General features: G+C 34.8%; 1 long non-coding RNA gene across 2 annotated transcripts; it reads left to right on the forward strand.

The window, feature by feature from the left end:
* Positions 1-1,158: 1,158 nt before the first annotated feature.
* On the forward strand, positions 1,159-9,132 carry LOC146881812 (uncharacterized). Of its 2 annotated transcripts, XR_014986431.1 has the most exons (6): positions 1,159-1,992; positions 6,553-6,776; positions 6,848-6,951; positions 7,841-7,944; positions 8,032-8,157; positions 8,255-9,132. It is a non-coding gene; the product is annotated as an uncharacterized LOC146881812 (long non-coding RNA). The 2 variants fall into 2 exon arrangements; XR_014986430.1 differs by having other exon boundaries at positions 6,553-6,951.
* Positions 9,133-19,550: the final 10,418 nt, after the last annotated feature.

The raw sequence follows: 19,550 nt of genomic DNA on the forward strand, positions 1-19,550 counted from the left end.
AAATTTTATTTTATTTTTCTAACTTATTATACGAAAAAAAACAATTATTACATAATTTATTTTAACCAAATAAATATAGATTTATTACAATTAATTTAAAAAACAACAACAATAATTATAATATTTTATTATGATAATTTTTCTATTACCATGATTAACATATTTAAATTATTTTATATATTACAATTACTCTTTAATTTTTTTTCTCAATTAATTTATAAATATTAAATTAAATATAATTTTAAAACTTATATTCAAACGAGTTTGTAAACAATTATCGGTTTTTAAAAAGTAATTTGTTATAAATATAATATATATATATATATATATATATATATATATATATATATATATATATATATATATATTCATAAAACTAAAAAAAAAAATTCGTTAAGAATTCCTTGATCAGAAAACATAATTTCACTCCCAAACTCGCAAACAATTCAAAGACTAAAAAAACATATTGGAATCTTACTATGAAGTCATTAACTATGATATTTTGTTATATATTTATAATAATATTGCAAAAATAATAGTGTTGCAGTTATTGCAATGTGAGCAAGTCTCCCTCCTTTTTAGGATGGTGCATGTTGTTGCAGCGAGATCTCCTCCACATGTTGATCGCACATCCATATTTTATGGGATATTATTTTCCATACTAGGCTTTAGTTGTAGAGCATAGATTTTTTAAATCCATTCATCACCTATAAATAGGAGCTTAAATCCTCTTCCAAAATAGAACCTTCCTCATCTCTTTTTCTTATTTTGTTCTTTTTCTCTCTTCTCTTATATCCTGGGTTACTTATTCTTTAAAGAGTTTATCTTGCAAGTTTCTGTTATCCTCGGAATATATCTGAGATTTTCTGTTGTATCCTGGGGACTCTATGCATATATTGCGGATAAATTCCTAAGAGTAATGTTTTTACACGCCACAGAAAATCCTTTTAAATCCTTTTATTTTATGCTTTTATTAATTTTATGCAAACTTACTAACAATGATTTATTCTTTCGGTTGAAGTGAAATGAAATTAGTTTTTATCATTGTTTTTTTATTCTTTTCACTATGACGCATGCGACATTTGGCGATCACAGAAGGGAATAAAGTTTTCTCAAGATAATTTCGATCGGTTACTATTATTCGAGCACACGAGGAAGACCGCTGAAGCAAACTACGCTAAGAGTCCTTTTGACGCTGATAATCTGACCAGGTGGGGAAGCATCTTTGGTCGAGTTGTCGGCTTTCAAGAAGCCTCAGGATTCTAAGGCATTTATTGTAGATGTGAAAAAAAAACCCCAACACAGAAGGCACACACATCACGCGCACCATAGAGAGGCTACCGGAAAAACACACGCACCCCGGTGGAAAAAGGGGCTTAACAGAGAGAACGCACATTGGATTTTTCATTTTCCCAATTCGGTCATCTTCATCCTCCCATTGGAACTGCAGAACCCACTCGAAACCAACCATCCAATAACAACTCAGGCGACATTTGTTCTGCATAAGCTCCGATCAGTGACACAGTGAGAAATTCAATCTGTTCCGACGAGTTGGAATTCGAATAGGCAGAGTAGTGGTGGTTTCGATCACGGTTAGGAGCGCCGCAGTGGGGCTCGGTGGCATGACTTCCAGATCTGGTGCGGTTCGTGTGAGTAGAAGTCTGACAGAGCTGAAGCGACGAGGGCGAGCGTTGACGTAGTGGTTGTGGGCGTTGGTGCTTCTTGCGAGATGAACCAGAGGGCAACATCGAGGCGGTGGAGCTCCTGGTGCTGATTAGTGTTGGCCGACGTCATTACAGGTGACTGCGGAACGCGAGGCGGCTGCATGGAGACTTGCCCGAGATGGTTCATGTACTCGCGTCATGAACGGTTACTGCATGGAGTTCGTCAAATGAACAATAAACCGCTCATCACGTGCCTAAGAAAAAAGGAGGAAAAGTTACGAAAAAAAAGGGTTTCAAGTATGAAGCTATACGTGGATGATATTATAAGGTATTTATCTTTTTACCAATCTTGGAATATTTAAGATTGTGGGGGTGTAGTGTAGGTAATTTTACTCGATTACACGAAGGATTTAAAAAAAAAATTGAGTAAATCTAACCCCATTTGAAAAAAAACTATTTGGGATATGGCTTTTCATGTAATGATTGATATATGCAAATTGATAGTTTTTAGAACTAAGTTGTTTTAGAATTTTATTCTAAAATATAAGTTGTTTGTAGATGAAGCCAATATGAATTTTTAAAGATAGTATCATAAGGAAGGGTTATAGTTTTACTATCCCAAAAGTGTTCTTGAGAAACTTCTTAGAAAGTTTAGAAATTATAAATGAATATAGTGGATTTCCCCATTGTACTAGAAGGGTACAATGATGCTAATTGAATCTCTGATTCAGACGAGACAAAATCTATTAGTGGTAATAGGTTCACACTTGGGGGTAGGGTGATTTCAGGGAGATCGGCCAGACAAATAATTATTGTTAGATCAACAAGAAATATGAGTATGTTGTTCTTGAAAGGGCTGATAGTGAAGCTAAGTAGTTGACGAACTTCTTAGCTAACATTCCACCAGGAATGAAAATACTTTGTGACTGTCAATTGGCAATAGCTAGCTAAAGAGTGAAACAATTTATATTGAGTATGTGAAGCTAGAACATAATCTAGCAGGTCCTCTAACTAAACCCTTAATATGAAACATGATATTAGAAACATCGAGGGGAATGGGATTTAAGTCACTTGCAAACAAACAAGTGATGGTAACCCAACCTTTGTGATTGGAGATCCCATGAATAAGGTTCATATGGGTAAAAACAAGTCACTTGTTAGTTCTGATAGCACTAAAATTGATTTTTACATCAATTATGTCCATTCCTATGGTGTGTCTGAAAGTGCTAGAAACTACCTTATTGAGAGGTTAAACTTTGTAATTAAAATTCTCTGAGGTGTAAGAATTTTAACTTAAACAAAGTTTTAATGATTTTCATATCCTTTATTGGTGGTGTATGATTTGCAGCATACACTTGATGAAATCACCTATATGAGTGTTGTAACATCCCTAAGAAATATTACTAATATTTAATAAATAAAATCCGAAATAAAATAAATACCTCAATTAATATAAAACCATTTCCCAAAAACACGGGAAATTCAAAAGTTTAATATACATGTAATAAAAACAGGAGTCCATAATTTATAAAACTAAAACAATATTCGCATGGCTCCCAAAGGGTTACATATTTAACTCAAAACCAAAATAATAAATATAGAAATAAAATCACAAGTTATCCCTCACTCCGAGTCTATGCGTCTCCTGGCCCACCTGTCAAATCATCTGCCCCCGGATAACGAGTTATCCTATCATCACCACACACACACAGAAAGGGTGAGCTATGCAAAATATATAAGCAGATACATGAAATAAATATGTCACCCACCCCAAAATAACATAACTAAAATCCCATGCTTTTCAAATTACCCAACCATGATCGCATAGTCCGTCATGAATCATATACATGAACTAGGTCTTAGGACTTCACTGTGCTCCCACGAAACTAACTCATTCGTGGTCCAACCCTATGAGCCTATCCCGCTCATAGTCCTGCGCTATAGACTCCTCGTCTATAGTAAATCAACCAAGCCTCCTCAACTTGGACCCTGGCACGCACGCAATCACCATACTATGGACTCCTCGCCTAATAGTAGCTGACGGGAACATAACAGTTCCTTGCCCATCGTGCGCCCGACACATGTAATCACCATACCAAGGACTCCTCGCCCATTGGTAGCTGACGGAAACTCAACCAGTTTCATGCCCATCATGTGTCCAACCATCAAGCACATCCCAGACCCCTATTGGACTTAGTCCTTCAAGCCCAAACACCACACCACATACATATACTCCTTATACTTAGGAAAAAAATAGCCAAATCACACACACACGCACACACAAACATGGGAAATCGCATAAACTCGCTTAAGTCAGGGACTCTCGCCCAAGCTAAGCCCTCAGCCTCGCTTAGGCTAATTCACCTCGCCTGAGCGAGCTTAGAACAACAACATCATCACGTTATCTTGCTTAGGCGAGATCCTTTCACCTGGGCGAGCCATACTTTTGCTCAAATTAACCCACACCTCGCCTGAACGAGGATTCAAGCAACCCACTTCAATTCACATCGAGACCTCGCTTAGGCAAGCCATTCTCGCCTAAGTGAGCATGCCCTTCGCTTAGAACTCCAAAACTCTCTCGCCTGGGCGAGATGTCGCACTCAAAACTCCCAGGTCTCCCCGCGACCTCGCGTAGGCGAGTGCCTCTCGCATGAGCGAGAGACCATGTCGCTCAACCCTTTTCCTGGTCGCCTAGGCGAGAACCACGAACCAGAACTCAAAGTGAGACTCTGCAACTCTTGCTTAGGAGAGGTGGACCAGCTTGGGCGAGACTTGCAGGGTCTTAAGTCTGTTCACGCACACAAATCGCCAAAAACAATACCAAAATACTAACCAATCATCACCAGCACAATGTAATGGCAAAAATATATCAAAATCACGCTTTATATCCAAATTAAACTACCAAGGCACACTGTTTAAGTGTTCACAACCATTCCATACCCAAAAACCCTCATACCCAAAACATATAATGCATAAAAGGTTTTGCAACCTATAACCATCCAGCCCATTCATTATTTTGATTATACATACACGAATTCACCACAATCATATTCCAATTGAGAATGCAATGACACAAAACCATAATTCACATCATGAAATTCACATACTCAAAATACAGCTCCCCTAACCTGAAATCTTGGTACCAAATTAGTAGCCTTTGAGGGTTCTCCTCCAATTTCCCAATCTATCTAATTCTTCCTCTCAAGTCTTCTCCCAATAGCACCCAATTCTCTCCTCACCCACTCAAAATTCGTCTTCTTCTCACAAAATTAGGCTTTATGGTGGGTTTAATTTTTATAAAAGATCATTATATAATGGTTTCCAGCCCCCTCCTTGGCTGCCCCTTCTAGGTTTATTGTTGCCCTCTTATATTCCCTCCAAAACTACACTAAAAAAATAAAGTTCCAATTTCATTCCCAACCAAGTTTGAACCCATGACCACTTAGTCACCATTCAAGTGTATAACCAATTCCACCAAGTCATGTTAGTGATACACTCCAATCATGATAAGCTTACAATACCAATTACATACTCATCCATATTATTAAATATCAATAATAAAACAACAACACACAACAAGCATACGTAGGACTAGAACCCAAGTCCTTTCACACAACCAAAGTACTCTCAACCACTTGAGCTAGTACTTTTCCACGACACATCAAACAATAATTAATGTCAAAAAGGCACTTTATACCCGCATTTATTAATTAATTAATTATTTAATAAATTAATTTTCATGGGTCTTACAAGTGTCGAGTGGGGCCGCTTGTATTAGATATTGGCATGATCTCTAAAGCACTCATGAATACTGGGCACGTGTATAGCCTAATAAGCGCAACACAGCGATAATAACAAGCATTGTGGGGGTGTATTGTGATTGATAAATCGCTAACACATATCAAGTGTCCTTGGTTCATATAGCTTGTTATACCAACTACAATGTGTGTTAAGTTTCTCAATCTAAGACTGGTTCATATAGCTTGCTATACCAACACTGATGCATTACATCTTAATTGAGACCCCAAATTTTCTTTCTTTCTTTCTATTTCTTATCTTTTGCAATATATGGGGGATTGTAATATATGTATAATAATATTGCAAAAATAATAGCGTTGCAGTTGTTGCAACGTGAGCAAGCCTCCCTTCTTTTTAGGATAGTGCATGCTGTTGCAGCGAGATATCCTCCACATGTTGATCGCACATCCATATTTTATGGATATTATTTTCCACCCTAGGCTTTAGTTACAGAGCATGGATTTTTTAAATCCATTCATCACCTATAAATAGGAGCTTAAATCCTCTTCCAAAATAGAACCTTCTTCATCTCTCTTTTCCTTATTTTGTTCTTTTTCTCTCTTCTCTTTTATCTTGGGTTACTTGTTCTTTAAAGAGTTTATCTTGCAAGTTTCTGTTATACTTGGGATATATCCGAGATGTTCTTGTTGTATCTTGGGGGGTTTGCGTATATATTGCGGATAAATCCTTAAGAGTAGTGTTTTTACATGTCTCAAGAAATCCTTTTATTTTATGCTTTTATCAATTTTATGCAAACTTGCTAACATATTTGGACCAGCATATGTTGGTGTGCCTAAACGATTATTCCTTGGGATAATGATACAATGACATGATTTTTTGACCTCATTTTTACCCGCCTACGTGGCATCCTTTATTTTATTTTTTTAAAAGTGTGAATGCCATTTGAGGCAGACTGCAAACATAGGTAGTGTGGAGTGCACGCAGGTGAAAGACAAAGAAGATATTCAAAAAAATTAACTGACATGTTCGCGTAAAAGAAGAACAGTTTGCAGAGATGTTTTCCCTCCTTCTTCTACCACAAAGCTTCTTCTTCCACAAAGCTTATTCTCGTTATATTTGGTCTGGGTAGCAATTGGAGCGGAGAGCGGAGAAATCGAGAGTGGATTGGGTTGTTGGACGTCATTGGTTTGCTGGAAATTGGTTGGTACCGTTGGGCGCAAGGCTTGGTCGCAGGCTTCGTCACCGTATTTTTGCTTCATTGAAGCCCTTTCACACAATCAACGTTGGCCGCTAGGTTTTTGTCAGAAACCCCTCTTTGAAGCCTATTATTCCCGAAATGGTTAGTTGATGAAGGTAAGTGAATGTAAGCTTGTTATTCCATAGTCGAACGAGTAATCTGCATTTGAAATGATTTTTTTTAACAGGAATGTGCGGATGAATCACCCTGAAATTGGTGTTGAAGTTGTGTTCATTGTCATCTAATAGGGCTTTCGTAGTAGAATCATGAAATTTTTTGACTTCGTTGTTGGTACGTTCATCATTTACAATTGAACATGGTGTGTTTCGTTGTTGTTTAGGCGTAAGTATTTGTGCTCTTTGTTGTACATTTAAGATTGTATTTAATTAGTGGGGTTTTCTAATGGAGTATTTTGTGATTCCTTAATTTCTGAAGTGATTGTTTTTTTGAATGTAGTTCGTTGTTGATTGTTGGACATTGTATGATTATGATATTTAATAGGTTTGTTGATGAAGCATGGGTGGAAAGAGTAGAAAAGAGAAAGTCGTAGAAGAGGAACGAGTGAGTGTGTTGAATTAAGGTTTTGCATGCAAAATTTCAAATTATGATATGAATAGTTAATAATGCAGTGTCTTTTATTGATTTCATTGAAATGTACGATTATTTAATTTTGTGGACACAAAATATAATTTTCAAATGAATAATTTGTTGACGGATGCACACCGTTCATGTATTGGAGTGGCACCTTTCAAATGGTGTTTGGAGATGGAGAGATCCTTAGATATATGTACTCCTTTAATACAACAGATGGTTCGTCGATGGGATTCATATGAACAATGTTTTCATATCTACCAACGTCTTGTCCCCTTTGGCGTAGTTTATGTATGTATGAGCTTGGATTTGAATGTAGTTGGGGAAGACGTTGAGTTTGATGCTTATGGTTGTGGTTGTGTTGGTTCACTTTTTAGTTGTGAAAGTATAACAATCAAAGGTATTACTAAACTAATTAGTTGTACAATAGGTACTAAGCATAATGATGTTGACAATGTTTGTCGATTGTATATATTGTTGTGTTTTGTTGTCCTGTACTTTTCAAGAAATTCAAAATGTGTGTGTAACATTCCGTTTAGGATATTAGACAATATTGATATTTTGATGAACTACAATTGGGGTGGTGCAGTTCACACATTTTTGGTTAATGGACTAAGTCGTGCACATTTGGTCAATTGCAAGCAAAAAAATCAACATAACATAACCTTACCTAATTGCGTCGTGGTCTTATAGGTAATATGTTTTTATGTATTCTTTATTTTTGAGATTTAGTAATTATTGTTTTGTTTATATTTGATTCATTTATGTCTTATGTTGTAGATTTGGGCGTTTGAGCGACTTGGATTAGGCGGACCCAATAGGGAAATTGTTTTCCCAAAAATTTTGCGATGACCAAGTTTGAAGTTAAGGATAACAAGCATTGAGAGACTTTTGATTAAACTGAAGGTAATGGATTTTGTGATTTAAAAGTATTTATTTGGTTATATTCATTATTTTAACATCATTGATTATGTTGTTCTTGTTTTTTTAAAATATTTTTTAGGTTATTTGGGATTGGACATTAACGGTTGAATATAGATCAAATCCAATTGTTCGAGCTGCACTAAATATTGACGGTGAAGAAATCATTGAAGATGACGATGATAGTGCTAAATCTAATTTTGAGGATACTTGCATGAAGAAAGTGAAAATGAATGAAATGGAAATAATTGCCATTAAGAAGCAGCTGAAGATGTTGTAGGATGAAGTATTGTTACGTGGTAAATGGTCATCCCAAGAAGAGCCTAATGTTGGAGATGATAAGGCTAATATTTTTGAAGGAAGTGGAGAAAAACCTTCTTGTTTTGATGATGCGACAAAAGGTAGTGGAGATAAAGTTCATGATGATGTTCACATGAGTAAGGATTTTGAAGCCTATGGAGAGAAGGGTGTTAAGAAGGCACAAGTTAAACAAGAATATACTCTATTTAAAGTAGTAATTGTTAACTTTGATGGATATCATTACGAGACTACTGAGTTTGTTCCAACAGTAGCAATAAGTGAACCCATTCAAGTTCATTGTAATTCATTGGGTGTGGATGCGATGAAATTGTACATGACGTTGAGTCGTCTTGATTGTCCTTATCGGTACACCATTTCTTTTACTGATATAAGCTTCATTTACTTTATTTAAATTATTAATAGTCATTAATTTTATTTTGTAGTGTTGTTTGTAATATAAAGGGTCAAATATTGACGACCCCTGATTGTATGGGTTTTCGACCAACGGGTCACGTATGCAACATGGTAATAGCCTAAATTACGTCTTGATGTTAGTAATTAAGTTATAATGTACAATAATTTAATTGTAGACTAATGTGTTGTTGTAGGCTATATTGTTTGCAACAAATATTCTTATGTATAATGAAAGAAAGTTGCATCAACGGCTGTAAAGAATCTCAATGAATCTCATGTACACGGTATTATTATCATATTTAGTTGAACTTGATATATTCATAAAAATTCTTTAAAATTGACAAAGTGCTTTGTCCAATGCAGAATTTTGTTCTACATGACAACAATAAAAGAGTTGCAAACAAACGTGTTTGGAAATTAAGCGACTACAATATGTTTTTGTGTAGCTAGTTGGTTGCCATGCAAGATATCCTTAGCGTTGATTTTGTATAAATTTTATTAGTCTTGTATATTCCGTTGTTGTTGCCATGGAAGTTGGTCCATTTTGTTATTTATGTATGACAAACAAATAAATTTTGTATGTGCTTTTTAGTTGTTTGCTTCAATTTTCCATGATGATCATTGGTGGTGTTAGTGTGTGAACTGTAAGACAATGAAATTTTTTGTGTTTGATTCCCTTGGACATGGTAGAAAGAACCGCACAAGGATAGACAATTGTATTGTAAGTTGAAATTGTATATCTTTATTACATTTTGAATTTCCTATACTATTTCCCATAATATGTCCAACTTATATTGCAGGCCCGTAACATGAAATTGTTTTTCTCTATGTTATTAAACTATGATTCGGACAGCAAACCATCTTTTGAAGTGCAGACTGTGGACACTCCAATTCAACCTAACGAGTTACTTTTTATATGTTATTTGTTAATCAGTGGAATTTACCATACCTTAAGGAAGTCTGAATTTACCATGTCTTATATATCTTTGTTTTCATTATTTGATTTTGCAGTCATGATTGTGGGGTCCTTGTATTGAAATTTATAAAGATGTGGGACAGTGTAACCAGATTCGACGGCAAAACTATGTTTGAATACACTACTGTAAGTTTAGATATATAATAGGTGTTTATCTTTGAAGTGTTTATCTTTGAACATCATATTTGGTAACATTATCGTGTTGTTGTTTTTAGAAAGAGCTGCAATTAATGAGGCAGAAATTCGTTTGTGATTGGGTTTTACATGAAGATAATGATAACATGGATGATGTTATTCAACACTATGATATGCTCATTAAGAAATAGCTGTTGTAAATGGAGAAGTTCATGGTTTTGCATACCACATAATTTTGTGACTATACTGTTTTGGAGACTAAGGTTATGAATGTGGGCATATCCTTGATCGAATGCAAGAACATGGTTTTTGAGAAATAGGATGCACAGAAAAGTATATATGTATAGTTAGAATGAATTAGACGCAGGAAATGAATGTACTTATTGTATATGTTGTTCGCAAACCTTGGATGAAATAGACACTAATATTTGCTCAGGAATATATATGCCATATTAATGCATTTGAATTTGATTCGAAAATATTATTTGAGTTGCAATCTGTCCGAAATTTGTCCATAATGTTAACAATTGCATTCAATGCTTTGATAACATTTATTCGAAACTATGATTTTACATTGTCCAGTGAAATGTGTGCTAAATTTATGATTGTCTGCACAAATATATTGGTAACTTATTGAGGACAAACCAAATTGTTTGCCAAGCCAGATTTGAAAGTGAAAAATCGAATTGTTTTGTAGTGTTTGTACTAAATGTATCATTCAAAAAGACAGTTATTTAGGCACAAGAATATGTATATTTTTACTAAGTCTATTGTTGAATAATTTTTTGAAGTTAATTGGTTACTACATTGATAGGTTTATTGATGATTTCATGTTAATCCAACCATTTCAATCTGATTGACATTGATGGCAAACGAAATCTATTGTGAAGACAGACCTGAAAGAGAGTTTCAGTAGTCCTTGTACTAAATCTACACTTCAAAAAAGACAGTTATACAGGCAGTAGATTATACTTAATTTTACGAACACAAATGTTGGCTATTTTTTCTTAATTCAATTTTAGTGACTTGAGTGAGATGTTTATTGATGATTCTACGTTAATCCAAACATCTGAATATGTTTTGCATTGGGTGCATACCAATTTTTTTTGTAAACAGACACTTGAAAAACACTTTCAGTACTCGTTGTACTAAATCTACTCTTCGAAAAGACAGTTATTCAGGCAGTAGAATATGCTTAATTTTACGAGCACAAATGTTGTTAATTTTTTGTAAGTTCAATTTTAGTGACTTGATTGAGAGGTTTATTGATGATTTTACATTAATCCAAACATTTGAATTTGTTTTGCATTTGGTACATACCAATTTTTTTTGTAAAAAGACACTTGAAAAACACTTTTAGTACTCCTTATACTAAATCTACACTTCAAAAAGACAATTATATAACAAAAATAATATACTTAATTTTACAAACATAAATATTGTGAATTCTTTTTAATTTCATTTTCAGTGACTTGATTGAGAGGTTTATTGATGATATTACGTTAATCCAAACATTTCAATCTGGTTTGCATTAGGTGCATACCACTTTTTTTGTAAAAAGACAGTTGAAAAACACTTTCAGTACTCCTTGTACTAAATCTATACTTCAAAAAGATAATTATACAGCTAGAAGAATATACCTAACTTTATGAACACAAATGTTGGGTATTTTTTTAAGTTCATTGTTAGTCACAGTAGAAAAATACATATAATTTAGAACATCAATATAGATCTTTATAATTATTGTGAGACAGTGGGTACAAAAAATACTTGTTATGACATAAGGTGAACAAACTAGGACTTTATTCACCAAATAACAGAAATATCTTATTTAACAAAGAACTTTAACAACATACGTTACATCACATATAAATGTTTCAACATCTTAGTTACTCGTCACATAAACATTTATTGACAAAGACTGTAATGAATTCATCAGCATCAACGTGATCCACTTGAAAGAACACACGATCTCCTTCTTTCAATTGATGGTGATTGCAAAATTCCTTCCAGCCCTTCCTAATATTGGTGGACCTAGGTGAATCTGAAATTAAAAGTTTGAATACCACAACAGTGGTAGGCCCACTCAAAACGATCTAATTGATATGCTTGCATCTAATCAAGGTACCAAATTTGATGTTAAGGTCCTGGTTGGCAGAAATCATCAAAAAATGTTCATTTTCCCAATTAATGTGACCTTAATATTAATGAAAATAATATTCATGAAAATGACATATACCAGATGAGAGTCTCGACTTTGATATTTGGTCAACCTCACACAAAAGATTGTATCATGAAACTCAGTGGTGGCATGGTGCAAATACCTCTGTATGCTAAGTTCAGTACATGTCCCTAGAAAGACAGTGATTTCAAAACGGTTGTTCCCTGTATAATGGAATTGGACATAATAGTCACCGGAAATGTGAAAATCTCTCCTAATGTCCATCCACCCATGAGTGATTTTGGGACACTCGACATCCATGTTATAGGTCACAAAGTGGATTTGGCCTTTGTTGTCGACTAACTCCCATTCCTCAACCAGTTCATCCTCGAAAGCAATCGCAAAATGGTGATCAATATATGCAACGTTGTAATTTTAAAAAACAACAGTGATGCCAATTGGAAACACAATATTTGTGCATAAAAACATTAATTTATGGGTCCTTAAGTGTACTTACCACATAGGCCACGTGAATTGTGTTGAATGTCCATAATATATTGATGCTTTCCGTGGATGCCATTTCTGAACAAGAATGTGGGTCCATAAGTAATGTAAAAACAAAAAGAGATAGCGAGATGAGTTCCCACAGTGTGCGTAAGGAGTAGTTGAATTCCCCAAAGTCCATACGAAACACATTAAATAGACAAATTAACGAGCATTGAATGAGTTAAAACGGATGATCGCATTTAAATTTGTTAGGTGGCAATTGTTGTGGTTGAACAAAACAATTGTGCACAATATTGAACGTCATTATGACGTTTGGTTTCCAATGCAGTGCTCCATTCTATTGGTTCAATTGGAAACACAAATGGTGGCATTATGCCATATTAATTAATTTAAATATTTCAATCCCACTGACAAACATTCAATTAAGGTATTACGTTGCCTTAATATTTTTTATCACAACAAACACAACTTTGATGGACATATTGATGATTTTTTTACAAAAGTAAATAAAGAACTAACTAAAGATAATCCAATCTGGTTCTTCGTGATAATCCTCATATTAATTAATTTAAATATTTCAATCCCACTGACAAACATTCAATTAAGGTCTTAAATTGTCTTAATATTTTTTATCACAACAAACACAACTTTGATGGACATATTGATGATTTTTTACAAAAGTAAATAAAGAGCTAACTAAAGATAATCCAATCTGGTTCTTTGTGATAATCCTTCTATAGCATTCTTATACAACCAAGGTTGGATATCTTCGAAATATTCTTGTGGTGTTGGTGGACGTATGTCCCTTGTTTGTATGAACAATTCTATGTTAGTCGAAGTGTGTGGACGTATGACATGTTTACTTATACGTTGGACATCCTTCCACCTTTGAATCATTTGGACTACATCGCAATCACATTTGATTTCAACTATATCATGAAACAAGCAATTCTTCATTACTTTAATCGCGCGATGGTAGCTAATTTCAGTGACTTCTTCATTACTATATACGTTGGACATCCTTACACCTTTGAATCATTTGGACTACATCGCAATCACATTTGATTTCAACTATATCATGAAACAAGCAATTCTTCATTACTTTAACCGCGCGACGGTAGCTAATTTCAGTGACTTCTTTCTGACCTCCGCACCTAATTCCATGTGAGATTTTGTCCAATAGGTGAACGAATGTGCAGTCGTGGGGGATGGGTATGTACACAACTACATTGAATCTGAACATTAGATTGTGTCCGTATAGGCACTCCAATATAGTTGCCCAATTTAGATGTTCGTCAAAATAAAGTATCATTCTCCTACGCTATTTCTCTTTAACGTCTAATGTAGAACAATGTGGTGTCCTATGTTATAGACGAAGTATTTTACCTGGTGACCTTGTGAAGGTGACAAAAAGTTCAATAATCGTGTTAATTGGAAATGTGGGCTTACTCAACATCATTGTGATAACTTCGTCATTAGTAGATAAGTCAACAACACTATAAATTACACACAAATTTTCATTCATCGTTGGTTTCTGGAAACATAATTTGTTAATGTTATTACCATATGGTATGTGCAAACATTGACAAACTTTCTCCTTCAAACTGCGTAATGTGGTGTTGTATGCAATTTAGAATAGAATTGGAGTTGGACCTTGAAAGTGAACATCATCTTCACATTCTTTCATTTCTCCATTTGTGTAAATTGCTACCAGATAAGAGTTTGAAATATCTTCGCCACCATCAACACTTTACTAGTCTTCAATCTTGTCGAATTCTTTTTTTTCACAAAATGATCTACTAACACAAAAGGCAAACAATATCAATGTACAATAATATTTTGAACAATTGGACAAGTTAATTTGATAAGTTTCAAACAAGCTACATGTGGGTACAATAGCAATGCTGGATAGTGAATGCATTCAATTTGTTGCTTCTATTTGTAGGCTGAGATTATTTATTTTGTTTTTAAAGATTAAACGTTGTAAAAGACAATATTGTCCTTCATTAACTTATTGCAGAAATAAAGTTATCCACCACCTTTATTTCGCACCTACCTTATGTCTTTGTTTCATTGCCTGAAGTGGTGTCTACTCCCCTTCCACCAATGCTTCATACTCCATGAACCATGAATGATTTCGACAACCAGCTTCACCAAGATGCACATAAATGCACATCTAATGCACCTGCACAGCATGGCGTAACTTGTCAGGTTTACAGAGGGGGTTTCACTAGGGAGATACAACACACCAATGAGATCTGAGCCTAACCACATAAGACACTGACACCACTCTCAACCCAAAACCTTAAGGCAATAGGTTTATGGGTCTTGATCCTTATATAGTGCTCTACTTTCTCATTTCTGGTCAATGTGGGACTTAGACTCACACTTGGATTCCTAACAATCTCCCCCTCAAGGGTGAGTCCCTTCAACCACATTGGTACACTCCCCCTCCAGCGGAAGCATTCCCAACCACGAGTACTCCTTTTCTGTCCTTTTTTTGTACCGCCGTTATTCTTAACGGGACACGCTTTACCTGAAACCCTTACCTGGGACCCTTGCCAGGAAGACTTTCGATACTAGGACCATACTGGTACTGCACTCGTCTGAGCCGGTATTAACCATCGGCTCTGATACCACTTGTCAGGTTTTACAGAGGGGGTTTCACTGGGGAGAACAACACCAATGAGATCTGAGCCTAACCACATAAGACACTGACACCACTCTCAACCCAAAACCTTAAGGCAATAGGTTTATGGGTCTTGATCCTTATATAGTGCTCTACTTTCTCATTTCTGGTCAATGTGGTACTTAGACTCACACTTGGATTCCTAACAATCTCCCCCTCAAGAGTGAGTCCCTTCAACCACATTGGTACACTCCCCCTCCAGCGGAAGCTGCCCAACCACGAGTACTCCTTTTCTGCCCTTTTCTGTACCGCCGTTATTCTTAACGGGACACGCTTACCTGGAACCCTTACCTGGGACTCTGGCCAAGAAGACTTTCGATACTAGGACCATACTGGTACTGCACTCGTCTGAGCCGGTATTAACCATCGGCTCTGATACCACTTGTCAGGTTTACAGAGGGGGTTTCACTGGGGAGATACAATACACCAATGAGATCTGAGCCTAACCACATAAGACACTGACACCACTCTCAACCCAAAACCTTAAGGCAATAGGTTTATGGGTCTTGATCCTTATATAGTGCTCTACTTTCTCATTTCTGGTCAATGTGGGACTTAGACTCACACTTGGATTCCTAACATAACTGTTGCGGAAATGTTAGGTGGTCATTTATTCCTTTAATAAGTATTATGATTATTATTAACGTTTTACAGTTTTGACCTAAATAAAAATTCATTAAAATCATTACTTTAATCGTGGAACTAAAATGCAATGTGCTGCAATGTTCATTTGCAACGAAATGTTTGTATGGCCAATGTGTGGGGTAACCATTTGCTTTGGTGGATGTAAATTTTTTATTCCTTTTTCTTTAAATATTACTAACAGGGTCAATGTGATGACAACATCCGAAGTTATTAACCCAATATCTCTCGAAGACATTCCTTTATTTTAAGATACTGAAGTCAACAACCCATTTGAAGATATTATTAAACCCATCGAAGATAACATCGATGAAGAAGTTCCTAAAATTGGCATGACTTTCGAAAGTGTCGAAGAACTAAAGCAATTTTATAGGAAGTATGCTATTAAATGTGGGTTTGGTGTGAGAATTTGAAGTTCATCTAAAGGAGAAGACAATGAGTTATGCTTCATCAAATTAGTTTGCAGTCATGAAGGAAGGTGTTGGTCGGCAATTCCTCCAAAATTAAAAGGTTAAATTACCCTTTTGGTGCCTCTATTTGTTATGAAATTTCATTTTGGTCCTCACGTTTTTCGTTGTCTCAATTTGGTCCTCACCGTTAACTTTGACTAGACGGTGTTAAAGTCAACGCCATGTGTCAATTTCTGATTTTTTTGAATTTTTTTAATATTTTTAAATTTTTTTAAATTTTTTTTTTTGAATTTTTTTGAATTTTTTTTCTTTTTGACATGTGTCACTTCACAGTTTTGTCACGTGTCAAAGTGACTCAATTTGGTCCCTATATTTGTTTTTAGTTTCAATTTAGTTCCAATTTTTGTAAAAATGAAACAATATTGTCCTTCCTCAAATTGACACTAAATTTACTTTTTTATAAATTTTATGGTGATATTCTTACTAAAATTAACGTTTTTATTAAATATTTCTATAAATATTTTAAATTAACTTTAAATTCTACACAAAACATTAGACTTTGATTTTGTTTTGAACTTGAAATTCAGTTCCTAAATTTATGTGTCACAAGTTATTTGATTTTTAATCTTTACCAAGTTTGTATAATATGATACACTTGATGCCTTTATATATGATGACAAAATTGTTAATTTTTAAAATTAAGTTTGGGGTTTAACTTTGTTTAATAATAAAACTAAAAAAAAAATTATTTAAAAATATTTCTATAAATATTAAATAAAAATGTCAATTTTATTAAGAATATCATCATAAGTTGTATACAAAGATTAAATTGAGTCTCAATCTAAGGAGGGACAATATTGCTTCATTTTTACAAAAATTGGGACTAAATTGAAACTAAAAACAAATATAGTGACCAAATTGAGTCACTTTGACACGTGGCACAACGGTAAAATGACACGTGTCAAAAATAAAAGAAAAAATTCAAAAAAAAAATTCAAAAAATATTAAAAAAATTCAAAAAAATTAGAAATTGACACGTGGCATTGACTTTAACACCGTCTGGTCAAAGTTAATGGTAAGGACCAAATTGAATCATTTTTAAGAAAATGAGGACCAAATTGAGACAACGAAAAACGTGAGGACCAAAATGAAATTTCATGACAAATAGAGGGACACAAAGGGTAATTTAACCAAATTAAAAAGTCTCCCAACACAAAGAAAACAATGTGCTGTCAGAATTAGCGGTGTGAAAAAGAAAGGGTAGTGTTATATACGCACGTTAACAATGTCCAAAACCACAACCTTAGTCTAAAAAAGTCGAGGTTGATACATGGAAACAAAAAAATTAGCATGCAGGTCAAGAAGACACTAGATATGAATGATGAAGCTGGTGTGTGCATTAACAAGAGTTGCCAATCCATAGTTTGTGAAGCATGTGGCTTTGAAAATGTTTCATTTGTTGAGCATGATGTGAGAAATTACATCAGAAAGCAAAAAGGAAATTGTGCAAGGATGATGATGTGCAGAACTTATTTGACTAACAAGTATGACATGCTATTTGCACCATTTATCGGTGTCAATCACCATGGGCAATCAATATTATTAGGATGTGGATTGTTGTCATCAGAAGATACATTCACCTTTGTCTGGCTATTTCAGTGTTGACGTCAATGCATGTCCAATAAGTCACCTGACGACATTATCACGGATCAGTGCAAAGCTATGCAAAACACAATTGAAATTGTATTTCCAAATACCAGCCATAGATGGTGTTTTTGGCACATAATGAAAAAAATACCCGAGAAGCTACAATGGTACTCCCAATACAAAGGAATTAAGTGTGAATTAAAGAAATTAGTATACGAGACTATAAATGTCCATCACTTTGAAAGTGGTTGGTCTCAATTCTTGATAAAATTTGAATTACAAAACAATGAATTACTACGAATACTATATGAGGACAGATCTTGATGGGTGCTGACGTACTTGAAAAGCAACTTTTGGGCTGGAATGTGAACCACACAATGAAGTGAGGGCTTAAATGCTTTTTTTGATGGATTTATCAATTCTACAACCATATTGCATCAGTTTGTTGTACAATATGACAATGCACTAAGAAACAAAGCAGAAAAGAAATATGAAGCTTACTTTGCCTCAATCAACACAACTATACCTTGTGCAACTCATTCCTTGATAGAACGCCAGTTTCAAAAATGTAGATGTCAATGACTTTGTCTCCAATTACGTGGTGCTGCAAAAGTGTTTATGGGACGACAATTGTACAAACAAGTACCACAAAGTTGTTTATAATTGTAAGACTGAAACAATCACTTGAACTTACTTGTTGTTTGAGTTTCGCGTAAGAAACAAAGCAGAAAAGAAATATGAAGCTTACTTTGCCTCAATCAACACAACTATACCTTGTGCAACTCATTCCTTGATAGAACGCCAGTTTCAAAAATGTAGATGTCAATGACTTTGTCTCCAATTACGTGGTGCTGCAAAAGTGTTTATGGGACGACAATTGTACAAACAAGTACCACAAAGTTGTTTATAATTGTAAGACTGAAACAATCACTTGAACTTACTTGTTGTTTGAGTTTCGCGTAAGAAACAAAGCAGAAAAGAAATATGAAGCTTACTTTGCCTCAATCAACACAACTATACCTTGTGCAACTCATTCCTTGATAGAACGCCAATTTCAAAAATGTAGATGTCAATGACTTTGTCTCCAATTACGTGGTGCTGCAAAAGTGTTTATGGGACGACAATTGTACAAACAAGTACCACAAAGTTGTTTATAATTGTAAGACTGAAACAATCACTTGAACTTACTTGTTGTTTGAGTTTCGCGGGATACTGTTCTGCCACTGTTTGGTTGTGCTTGCCCAAGAAGAAGTCAAAATTGTACACTCAAGATACATAATATTGAGGTGGAGTAAACTGATTTGAAGGAGATACATTTCAATAAGAGTCGCTTACAACACCAAAAGTGACGATTCGCAAATGCTGACCAAGCGTTATGCAAAGAATTCTTTGACATTGTGGATGTCGCATGTGAGACTGAATCAAAGACTAAAATGTTATTTAATTAGTTGAAGTCCTTGCGCACCCCCATTGGGCAGTGTTGTGCGATTATGCAAA

Source organism: Vigna unguiculata, chromosome 11 (assembly GCF_037176805.1).
Source record: "Vigna unguiculata cultivar grain cowpea cultivar isolate G323 ecotype 2 chromosome 11, ASM3717680v1, whole genome shotgun sequence".
Classification (NCBI taxonomy): Eukaryota; Viridiplantae; Streptophyta; class Magnoliopsida; order Fabales; family Fabaceae; genus Vigna; species Vigna unguiculata.